We start from the raw sequence: 11,577 nt of genomic DNA, 5'->3' as shown, positions 1-11,577 counted from the left end.
TGTTGTCTGCGAGGTTCATTCTTGGACTCTGCGAGACAAGGACCAGCGTCTGTCCCACCTTCCTGTAACAGCGTGACGACACTGAAGGAGTGGGGAATAAAAGGAACTTACCCAAGTAACTTTGGAACAGAAACCATGGTGCTCACTGGCTCCTCCAACCGGAAGAGGGTTCTAGAAGCTAGAAGTGGAGTTTTAGGGCTGGGTCTTTCCGGTGCCAGTTGCTCTGTTACACCACAAGCTTGTCCTATGTCCTGGGGCAGGAGTGTGGGTGGGGAAGTTGGGATGACTGCGGCCCCTGAGGCCTGGGCAAGGCGGAGGGGCCTGAAAGGTGCTCCCCGCTCTGCCCAAGATCAAGGCGGAAGAAGCGTAAGCCCGGCGTAGGCCCGGCGTAGGCCCAGCGTAAACCCTTTTAAACCCAGACGGCTGCAGCCCTCCAACCCCGACAGGGTCCCAGCTTGGCTGGGTTCTAGTGATGGTTCCTTTCTATCCTAGTTGCCTTTAAACCGCAGTTTTTCTTCGGAGCCCCAGGGCCAGAGAATCTGCTCCCGGACCCTCTGTCCTGCCGGTCCCCATGGCCTTTCGCCACGTGGGAAGTGGGGTTCCCCTCATTACTGGGACCACCTTGCTCGAGCGCTTGTACGTCTCCCTTGCTCTTCATATTTTGTTGTGCAGAAGCTGGAATTGCTCTATAATCAGCTGTATATTTGGTATAAATAGGTAGAAACAGAGTAGATATTGGTGTGTCCATGGAGGTTGAGTTCAAAGGCTTCCTGGGTCACCCTCTTGGACTGGAAGGTCTAAGTCACTTTGGGAACCACTGCTTTCACTAGATATGGTAAGGGTAAAGAACTACATGGGCATCTGGGTGGCTCAGCCTGTTAAGCCTCAGACTCTTCATTTTGGCTCAGGTCATCTCAGGGTTGGAGACCCAGCCCTGTGTGGGGCTTTACACTGACAGCAAGGAGCCTGCTTGGGATTTCTTTCTTCTCTCTCTCTCTCTCTCTCTCCCTCCCTCCCTCTCTCCCCCTCCCTCTCCCTCCCTCCCCCTCTCCCTCCCCTTCACATACTCTCTGAAAACACAAAAGTTAAAAAAAGAAAAAGGATGTTGAATGGACGATGAACTCTAGCTAAGAGTGATTAGGGAATCCTTTGTGAAGGTGGAAAATGATGGGCATGGTTATCAAAACAAAACAAAACAAAACAGAAAAGGGTGGGGGGAGGAAGGAAAGGGGGAAGGAAGGAAGAAAAAACAAGCACTGCACCAAGAGTGCCTGGGTGGCTTAGTTGGTTGACCATCTGATTTTTTTTTATTTCAGCTCAGGTCATGATCCCAGGGCCATGTGATCAAGCCCTGCATTTATTAAGAATCTCTTTCTCTCTCCTCCTCTGCCTCTCTCCCCTGCTCTAAAATAAAATTTAAAAATTTATTCTTAAAAATGTGCCCCAAAAGCACTGTATTATAGTTCATAAATTTGGTTTTACACGGGCACAGTTAATTATGAAACTGCTTTCCATGGATACTAAGGTGGAGCAAGGAAGTAAATAAGATAACAAGAGCCAGGTTACAAGAAAGAAGTGACATGTAAGCAAGAGGGCAAGGAAGACTGAACCCAAGTGGTGCTGGAGTACAGTCAGAGATTCCAGTGTGAACTCATGTTTATTTTAATATATAAAGAAAAATGTAAGTATACATGAGTTAATACACATATAGGTATCTGTATAGGAGCCGTACTCAGTAAAGGAGCCTAGTGCTAATGAACACAGCTGATGCCCAGATCTTGTTTTCTAAATGCCATTCTCCAATAAAAGGAAATAGAGCTCTTTGAAGAAATGAATTTTTCTATAGCTGGGGAAGGAAAAATGTCAGATATGCTTGGAGTATTTTTAAATGTCAAAAAGTAACAAAGTGCATTTTTTTTAAAGAAAGAATGAGGCATGTTGAAAGGGCACAGAAGCCAACCTAAAAGACCTCTCAATGGCCATATAAGGAATATGTGAGCAAAAAAATAATGATGGCATTAGATTTGAATCTAAAGAACATAATAAATGCCTACAATTTGATACTAAGTTCTCAATAAAGGATTAACCTTGCCTGTAGAGAGCTTTGGCTTTTGCCCCCAATTCCTGGGAGGTAACTAACATCTAACCCTCGGGTGTCCTGCATAATAAGAATGCCTTTGTTTATCTGGAGGCCTTGACTGGGCCAGATAATCTATGCTAACAATGTGATTCCTGGGGTAAGAACTTTGGGCCACACACTATCAGCTCAGCCTTCAGAGGGGGGCTGGAAACTAAGGTCAAGCACATGTGATCAATCACGTATACGTGACCAGACCCAGTAAAAACTGGACACTGAGGTTTGGCAGGCTTCTCTGGTTGTCAGTACTGTATGTGTGTTGCCACATATCATTGCCGGGAGGAGAAAATGCTATCAGCATGACTCCACTGGGAAAGTGTAAGAAATTCTGCACCTGCTGTCTCCTGGAACCTGTCCTATGCACTTCCTCCCCTTGGCCGATTTTAATTTGCTGTAATAAACTGAGTAAAATGGCTTTGCTGAATTCTGGGAGTCCTTCTAGTGAATTATTGAGCCTGAAGTTTGTCTTGAGGACCCCTAAATTTGATGTCAGAAGTAGGGGTGGTCTCAGGGATTACCAAATTTTGCACTGATACAAGTTATTAAATAAATAAGCAAACAAATAAACAAGGTATGAAAGAAGGGACAAATCTTCCCTGCAGAATTCCAAATAATAAACATAAAAGAAATTAGGGAAATAAAAAAAATCACTGTTAAAATACTACCATAATAACTGATGCAGGCAAGATCCACTGATGAATGTGAAAATTCAGGGGCCAACACTTGGAGAAAGAGGATATTTGCATAGCCTCAAAATATCCTCCCAAATTTATATTAATTACTGTAGTGATTTCGGCATATGTCCACACACTATTTGATGCTTTTTCCTCCAAGAGGTGGTACATAGGTCAGAGGTATGTACATAGGTCAAAACACATAGGCTTGTATAATTTAGTATGTACTTTATGTCAAGTAGAGCTCAATAAAGCTGTTTTTAAAAAGAATGAGATGAAAAGATGTTTTGATATATTAAATAAAATCAAGTGACATAAAAACAAGTACAGCATAATTCTCTTAACATTAAAGCAAAACTGCTTGGCTCATGCTTTATAAATGCATCAAAAAGTGTCTAGAATATCACGTAATAATAGAAACTGCTGTAAGAGAGAATGCCCAGGTGAGTAACAGGTAGGGGTAGCTACACTAACAACTCCAAAATCCCAGCAAGTTGATACAACAATTTTCCTTCTTACTTACGTTTCATGCCCTGTATAGGTCGACAGGATGCCTGCTTCGTCACCGAAAGGCTTGAAGGCCTACATTTAGCAGTACTCAGGAATCCTGCTCAAAGCTAGATAAAATTTACACCTGTGATTTTCTCTTTTACACACACCCCAGCATTTTTTACTGTAAAATCTTCAAAAATGAACATGAATTACTAGCATAAGGGGAAAGAAATTACATAGCAAAATATCTATGTCTGAAAGAAAAATGTGACCAAACACACAAAAGTGCTACTTTGACCTTGATTAATGTTTCAAAATTGAAGTCTAAGTGAGATAATTGAAATAGAAGCCAAAAGAAAGTGAAATGTGAAATGCTACGTCTTTAGAAACTTGGTTCTTAATATTGATGCCTTTTCTGATGTTTTTCGATAAATAATAGATCACAAAATGGGTATTTGGCACAGAGTTGCTTTTAGAAGTGCATTTTCCAATTCTTCACAATGCAAAAAAAGAAAAATGTAGAGACTAAGGACAAGAGATAAAAGAATGTTGATAAAGTAACACAAGGGAACTGATTACGGACCCACGTCACCATTATCATCCAACTGGGTTTCATGCAAAAAACAATGACACATTTTAAGATATTTCATCATAACAAAATAGAAATGTAAATAAGTTTGTTCGATAAACTACTTCCACATTCATCTCCCTAATAGCAGTGCTCTTTAAATCTAATTGCAACCGATTCTTTTCAACAAATTATCCTGACAAATGCTTTTCTGACCTGTTTTCAACAGTAAATATGGTAACAACAATCATACCACATGTGAAAGTCTGACCTATGCCAGTCACTGTGCTACATGAGTCATGACGGTTAATCCGTAGGGCAATCTTGAAAGTAGGGTATCTTATATAGATGTTTCTTAAACGGGACAAAATGATGTTCAGACATAAAGTAACTTATTCAAGCTCACTAATATGTATAAGAAAAGTGTGGTGCTTTTTTCACTCCAGTACGGTACCTTTCCATTCTATGATTTGCTTACCAGGAGTAAATCAAGCAGCTCCTGTTTTCCAGGCACCGTTCTAGGCTCTGGGTATCCAAAGAGAAGTGTCTTTCAGGAACTCAATCTAAGCAGCAGCATAGGAAGCAATTCTGAAGCCAGAGCTATGCAGAGGACACTGAGAAAGTGTAAGGGGCACCTCACCCCTTCAGAGTGGGGGCAAGGACAAAGGGAAGGAAGTGAGTGATGCGCAGGTGGGAGGCTTGTCTTCCTAGAAGCCCCTGGCTTGGTGGAATCTAACAAGAATTAAACAAATGAGGAAGGGAAGAAAGCATTCCTGAGAGAGGCAATTAGATGAATCAAGGGGAGAAGAAACCCTACAGGAGGGATATGTGTTTGAGGATGGCTAGGCAAAAATGTGATTGAATGCAGGAGACAAATCTTCCTAGGCCCCTTAAATTCACAACTGCTAATCAGCACCCCCCCCCCCCCCGCCGGTGTCCTGCCGCTTAGCCTCTATTCCACAGCACCGCCTAGCAGCGCCACAAAATCTCACTGACAACCCTTAGCAACTATAACTTTATCACCTGTTTAGCAGCGCCTCTCCTTGTAGCAGAGCTTTTCATGTCTCCCGGAAGCCTACGTGCCAAGCACACTTAATCCAACTACCCTTGCCTTCAAGGTAGGCCACGGTGCTTCCTTCCAGATGAATGGAAACCTTCTCAGATACCAGAAGCCTGAACTTCCTTGCAAGTGTTCCCCACACCTGTCCTGGGTGTGTCCTGACCATGTTCTGTAAGTACTTAGCAGTGCTAATCCTCCAGCAAAATGTGGACTGTTAATGCTCCTTGATGCTGTTAGTCTGACCACCACCTAAGACATCCATCTTCCCTGGCCCTGTTGAGAACTAGTGGAGAAAAATCACACGGTAGCATAAGTTTGTACCGCTGCAAAGTCATGGTTACATGTTTCAGCTGGGCCAGCCAGGCTGCACAAAATAGGAATAGGCAGAAATAGGAGACATATTCAAAATGAAGGGTTTTTTTTTTTTTTTGAAGTAAAGACATATGTTAATGTGTGGCTACTGTGTTTTCTATGGTTTGCCACATTCTAGGACAGATCCAGAGGTGACTAATACTTAGGTTTATTGAGAAGTCACTGAATTTCAAAGACAAAGAATCCTTGGAAATCCTGGTATAAAAACATTACCTATAGAAAGGTAAAACCCTGTTGGCCTTGACCTTCCGCACCACAGCTGTGGTTGCGAGGAGATGGTGGAGCACACAGTTGTTCTCTAGTTTGGGTGGAAATTAGAAGCTTCCGGAGAGCTGGAGTAAAATGCAGACAGCGGACACTCTGCATGTGATGTGACTTAGTAGGTCTTGGGTAGAATACCACTTGTTCTCACACTGGGAGTTCTTGACTTACACTTTACTGCTGATCAATGGAGATAGGAGAAAATGTGATACAATAGATCAGATACTGATTTTGTGTGTGTAAGACAGCAGAAGTCCAAATATGCAAAAATTCAAGAGACAGAGAACTCACTAGCCATATTTGAAGAGACAATCCATCCAATGAAAGGACAGATTTAAATAAAGAACTCACGAATGAAGAACTATGATCTCAAATTGAGGACAGCACTGCAGTAGAAAACTAAGCATGCATAGCTGTGGTATAGAAAACAGTGTAACGATGTAAATCTCAACATAAGGGGATAGGAACTTCTGCATCCCAGCATCACCACCAGGAAACAATCCTGATTATCCTTTTTCTCATGCCTCATTAGGTGCTGGGCACGGTGCTATAAAATATGTGCATCATCTCCTTCAATTCTTCCATGCCAGGCAGGTAACTGTCATTCCTGCTTCAATATAAAGATACAGGCAAAGAGTGAGTAAACTTATCATGCTCATCCAGTTAATTTGGCCAGAGCCTAAGATATTTGAAATTTTTAAGATTTCAGGATTACTGTTTTATGAGAACCCTTTAGTATCCTAACATTTTACTACTGTCTTAATCAGTAAGCTGTGTCAGAGTCCATTGGAGGAACACTTCCTTCTTTCCTCTACCCCCACCATGACCAACAACTGTTAGAGGGTCTCAAAATACGTTGCTAATCTCAAGGAATTCAGAATAAGCGTGGGGAAGGGAGAAGTGGTGCAATCTTCCATTTTAACTTAAATCCTAAAGTAGTAGTTCTCAAACTTTTATGTGCATATAATTCACCTAGGGGATCCTGTTAAGTTGCAGCTGATGATTCACGAGAATCTGGGGTGGAACTTTGAAATGACTTAAGTTTCCAGGTGAAGTTGATTCACTACACTGTGAGTAGCAAAGCCCTAAACCACAAACTCCAAACCAGCTTCTCAGGAGAGCTAACTGCATGGTAGGAGCTGTTGTGTAGCTATTAATTAAGAGGTATTTTGATTCAAATATCATTTCTTTATGTGTGTTAATTGCCTCTGGAAACCTAGAAGTGAGGTTTGAGGAGAGAGACACACAGTGACTGGCACAAGTTTCCAACCCTTAGGAGGTTCCTGGTTGTTAATGGAAGTAACAGCAAAAATATGCCTAACGTCTTTACCAAGTGAAAACTGTAACGAACCTCTGGAGATGAGGAGGGCTAAAGTGCTTAATTTCTCTGCTTTTCATAGTAAGGATGGACAATGTTTAAAGTAGTAAGTGCAGATGTAAATACAGATTGTTTAAAATGACAATAGCAATAACTATGAGAGTGACAACACAAGTAATTAATTACAGGCACCCAGTGGATCACAGAGAAGGCCATACTGGGTGTCCTGGGACAACAGCCCAGCAAGCTCTCCTAGTCTAAGGGGTCAACAGCCCAAAATGTTAGATACCCCTTGCCATTAAAAACACACTACCTTCTGGAAAACAGTGTGGAGGTTCCTCAAAAAACTATCCATAGAACTCCCCTATGACCCAGCAATAGCACTGCTAGGGATTTACCCAAGGGATACAGAAGTGCTGACGCATAGGGGCACGTGTACCCCAATGTTCATAGCAGCACTGTCAACAATGGCCAAAACATGGAAAGAGCCTAAATGTCCATCACCTGATGAATGGGTCAAGATGTGGTATATATATACACAATGGAGTACTACATGGCAACGAGAAAGAATGACATATGGCCATTCGTAGGAAAGTGGATGGACCTCGAGGGTGTCATGCTAAGTGAAATACGTCAGGCAGAGAAGGACAGAAACCATATGTTTGCACTCATAGGTCTAACAGGAGAACAGGAGAAACCTAATGGAGGACCAGGGGGAGGGGAAGAGGGAAAGGAAGTTGGGGAGAGAGAGGGATGCAAAACTTGAGAGACTATTGAATAAAAGAGGTGGTGGTGATGGAGGAGGGCACTTATGGGGAAGAGCACTGGGTGTTGTATGGAAACCAATTTGACAATAAACTATTAAAATAAATAAAAGATGAAAAAAACCACACTACCTTCAATTACTTTGAACCCTTGAAACTGCCGGTATTTAGCAGTTTTCAACTTTGAAAAACAACAATTCCAGGTACTTCTCCAACCTAATTCTCTGATGCTTCACATGAGCAGAACCTATTTTTTTCTTGCTCACCATTGTATATCTAGTGGTAAACACACTTCCTGGGACATGGTCTAGATATTTAACAAATACACATGGAGAAGAAAATAGGAGAGGACCCAAGACTCAAGAAGACAAAAAGTATAAAAATGGCATTTTAGAAAAATCCTAGGGAAAAAAGTATCTGCTATTGTAGCACGTGGACTAGGAATTTAGCTCCTAGCAATATTGGTATATTTCATTAAATACCCTGGCAGTTCCCGTGAAATTTATAATTGAATTCATATAGTTCACTCTATGGGAGAAATATTCCATGTTTAACAAAATCTTAGTCATAATTCACTATTTAATGACTAGTAAGATAGGTTTAAAAGCTAGTTTTCTCCGAACTCCTGCCACATGGTTGTCATTTCTTGGTCTAAATTATTCTCGTTTCTGTATGCACATTGAGTAAATATACAAAGGACTTTTCCCAAGAATCTTCCTTTTACAAATTCCTAAGTGACTCCTTTTGAAGTAAGATTCAGTTAATGCAATAAATGGGTGGACGGCGAGTTTTACAGATTCTGTTAGGTGTCTGGTGACCAGGGGTCTCCATCAGGATCAGCTGCTGAATCTGCCTCACAGACACACAAATACTTGTTTATTGTACCATTGTTCCTAATAGGAAACACTGAAAAAGCAAACAGAGTAAAATCTTGGATTGTAACTTCTGAGAGTGTTCAGCAAGACGAGCAAACATTTCTAACACATTTTAACTTGAAAAACCAGAGATGTCTTGCAGTACGAGTAGTGCCTGATGCCGCACATCCCATGTACACATTATAGGGGATAAACTATGGGGTATAATGCAAGCATTAAAGATCAAAATAATGGCAGCATATAGCGCACTTTACACACCAGGCACTACTCTCTAAGGACTTAGGTATGGTAACAAGTTTAATCTTCATAACCAATCAATGAGGTAGGCCCTATAACATTTTACAGATGGGGAAATGAAGAAAATAGTTCCTTAGTTCAAACAGTTACATAGTGGAGCTGGGATTCAACTAGGCTGCAGGCGGAATTCATGCTCTTACAAACCTTTATGGTATACCCACATGAACAGCATAGGAAGTACCTACATTAGTGGCTACTGTTGGTTAAATAGTCTGTGTCTGTTTTAGTGAAAAAGTGAATTTCTGAAATCATTTGTTCTCCCTTTTGGGGGGAGGTATTAAAAATGTTTGCAAGGACAAGATATTAACAATGCTTTCCACTGAGGAAACTGGTTGGGAGTCTGGAAATGAGAATTTATTATTTTTCAATTTCTTTACAAGCATGTGTTTTGTAATAAAATATACCATATGCCAGTTACACAAACCCCTTCCTGCCCTCCCAAGCCCCACATCATCTATGGCACAAAAACAAACACCAAAAAAATATACACATCCCTAGTGCTATCATATTAGCCAGTACAGTCAGTGTAGGGACAAGTATTTTATTTTAAAAAGGGTTTTAAAGGACTCTACGTTAACCAACATTATTAAAAAGTAATGTTTACTTACCTGGAATTTAGTCTGGATTTATCACATCATTTACTTCAACACCATGTTTGTACAATGTCATACTTAAGTTTATGTCCATATGCTAAAATATTTCAACCACTTAAATGGAAATATTTTAAACATACCGCATAGCTACATTTTTATGCCATATTAAACTTAATTTGAATTATTTGATGGCCCCAGGCCTTTATTATGGTATCCATACCAAATGGGTCATTTCTGCCAGGAGTCTTAGCTTATTCCCTATCCTCTACCGAGTATATTGCTCCTCAGTTGGATTTTCCAAGTTGGAAAATCATAATTAACCTGATCAAGTAGTGTGTGTAAGTTAAGTAATAAATGTTTATGTGGAAGGGGACTGGACAATGTATAGATTTTTCAAAATCCTTTAATTTGAATGTATGAGGCTCTGAAAGCTGATATTCTCAAATGTCTGGTATCTCAGACTGAGTTCAGTGTGACTGCAATTTTAATGCAAGAGTTTGACCACATGAGGTATCCATTCAGTGCTTCTGTAAGTAGTCCTGCCCAGTGGCCCTCCAACATAGGTTTTTGATATTTCTGGCAGTGCAGTATCTCTTAAAGCAGCCATTCTGACAGTGGATTAATAGAAAATACTTAAAAAAAAAAAATTGTATTTTTTTTCTGTGTAGATTCCATCCCACTGGCCCTCGTTCTTAAAATGTGAATTGTCTGCATAATTGATCATACAAACCCAACAACCAAGAAACATTAATAATTGTCTTCTGTACTTTACTAAATACTTTGTGTTTAATATATTTTAAGTTATAAAGAAATTACAAGGAACTCCTAAAAAATTTAATACAAAAATATTACAAGTTAGGACAAATAAGCATTGAGATATGACATTTAAGAAGGAACATGCAGAAAAAGGAGCATAGGGTTAACATTTCATTGTTGACAGAGAGCTTTGGTACAGCAGAGAAAAGCACCATAAAACTACTGTCCATAGTGTCTTTTCCTCCACTGCATTTTGCATATGAATATATTGGGGAAACAGTGAACTTTCATCTGCTATGTATGATAGGTTAGAAATTTGGTCTATTCTTAGGTAGAAGAACTATGAAATTAAAAATAACCCCTCCCATGACTACTCAGATTTGTTTTACCTTAAGCTTTAGATGGATTATAATCCTTAGTAGTCCAACACTTTTTCAAAGTGTAAAATGCAGACTATTATTAATCTATGCCATGCAATAAAAGTTAACCCTTTGAAAACGAAAGACTGTCAGAAAGTTCTAGCAACTGCAAAAGCTTATCATTTAATAAAACATGACAAGTCTGTGCCTATGTTAGTTTCTGCTTAAGGAAATGAAACAGAAAAGTAGAAGACCTGAGGAATATAAGTTTTTACAAAACAAAACAAAAAATGTGCTCAATGATTCTTTTAAAAAGTCTTTAAGTACTCTTAAGAGCTAGAACTAATTGAAACTGGAAGGTGCCTGGTATAGCTCCTCAAAGATTATAAGGTGTGTTAGCAACTTAAGCAACTAGCTAAGGAAGAAAATTATTTAAGTTAGGTTTATAGGAGACAAAAATGCCATTAAGGGAGTTAAGAACCCGGCCCTAAAATCTTCAGCAACATATACACATAGTTTTGTGCTCAACCGCACACTAAGCAAAGGAATCTGAGATTTCTTTTATGTGAAATGATGTCCTTTCAACACAGTATTATTTTTCAAAATAATTCAAAGCAATTGTTTACTTATTAGCTGATTAAATGCTCTATTATTCTTTAATAAAAATAGTAAATAATCCCTTCATTTAAAAAATTTCATCTCCTGTGAGCAGTAATAAAATAGTAAAATTTGTAATTTTATCTATGGGCTTACTTTAAAGCATGTATCTTAGAAAACAATACAGTTATGAAAATCAGTGGTTTGGGTTCTGATGGCACTTGTTATAACTGATAACAACAGTACCGGAGAGAATAGACATGTTGTATGTTAGGAAACCTAACTCAGAGCAAAAAAAGTTTATTCTACAATAGAACATTGGAGGAATAAATGCAATTAAAATGTAAACAAGAAATTGTAAACAAGAAATAGCATCCCTCTCTTTACTTGACTAGTAAATAGTCTATACAAACTACATAGATATCAAAGGTTTTACATATGTACACAGCCAACA

General features: G+C 39.6%; 1 long non-coding RNA gene across 1 annotated transcript; it reads left to right on the top strand.

Moving 5' to 3' along the window:
* Positions 1-254: 254 nt before the first annotated feature.
* Positions 255-1,360, top strand: LOC115291365. The gene is made up of 3 exons (XR_003908405.1): positions 255-636; positions 718-835; positions 1,317-1,360. It is a non-coding gene; the product is annotated as an uncharacterized LOC115291365 (long non-coding RNA).
* Positions 1,361-11,577: the final 10,217 nt, after the last annotated feature.

This window comes from Suricata suricatta, chromosome 5, assembly GCF_006229205.1.
Source record: "Suricata suricatta isolate VVHF042 chromosome 5, meerkat_22Aug2017_6uvM2_HiC, whole genome shotgun sequence".
In the NCBI taxonomy this organism is placed as follows: Eukaryota; Metazoa; Chordata; class Mammalia; order Carnivora; family Herpestidae; genus Suricata; species Suricata suricatta.
Note: the sequence above shows the minus strand (reverse complement) of the source record. Positions and strands in the feature narration are given on the sequence as shown.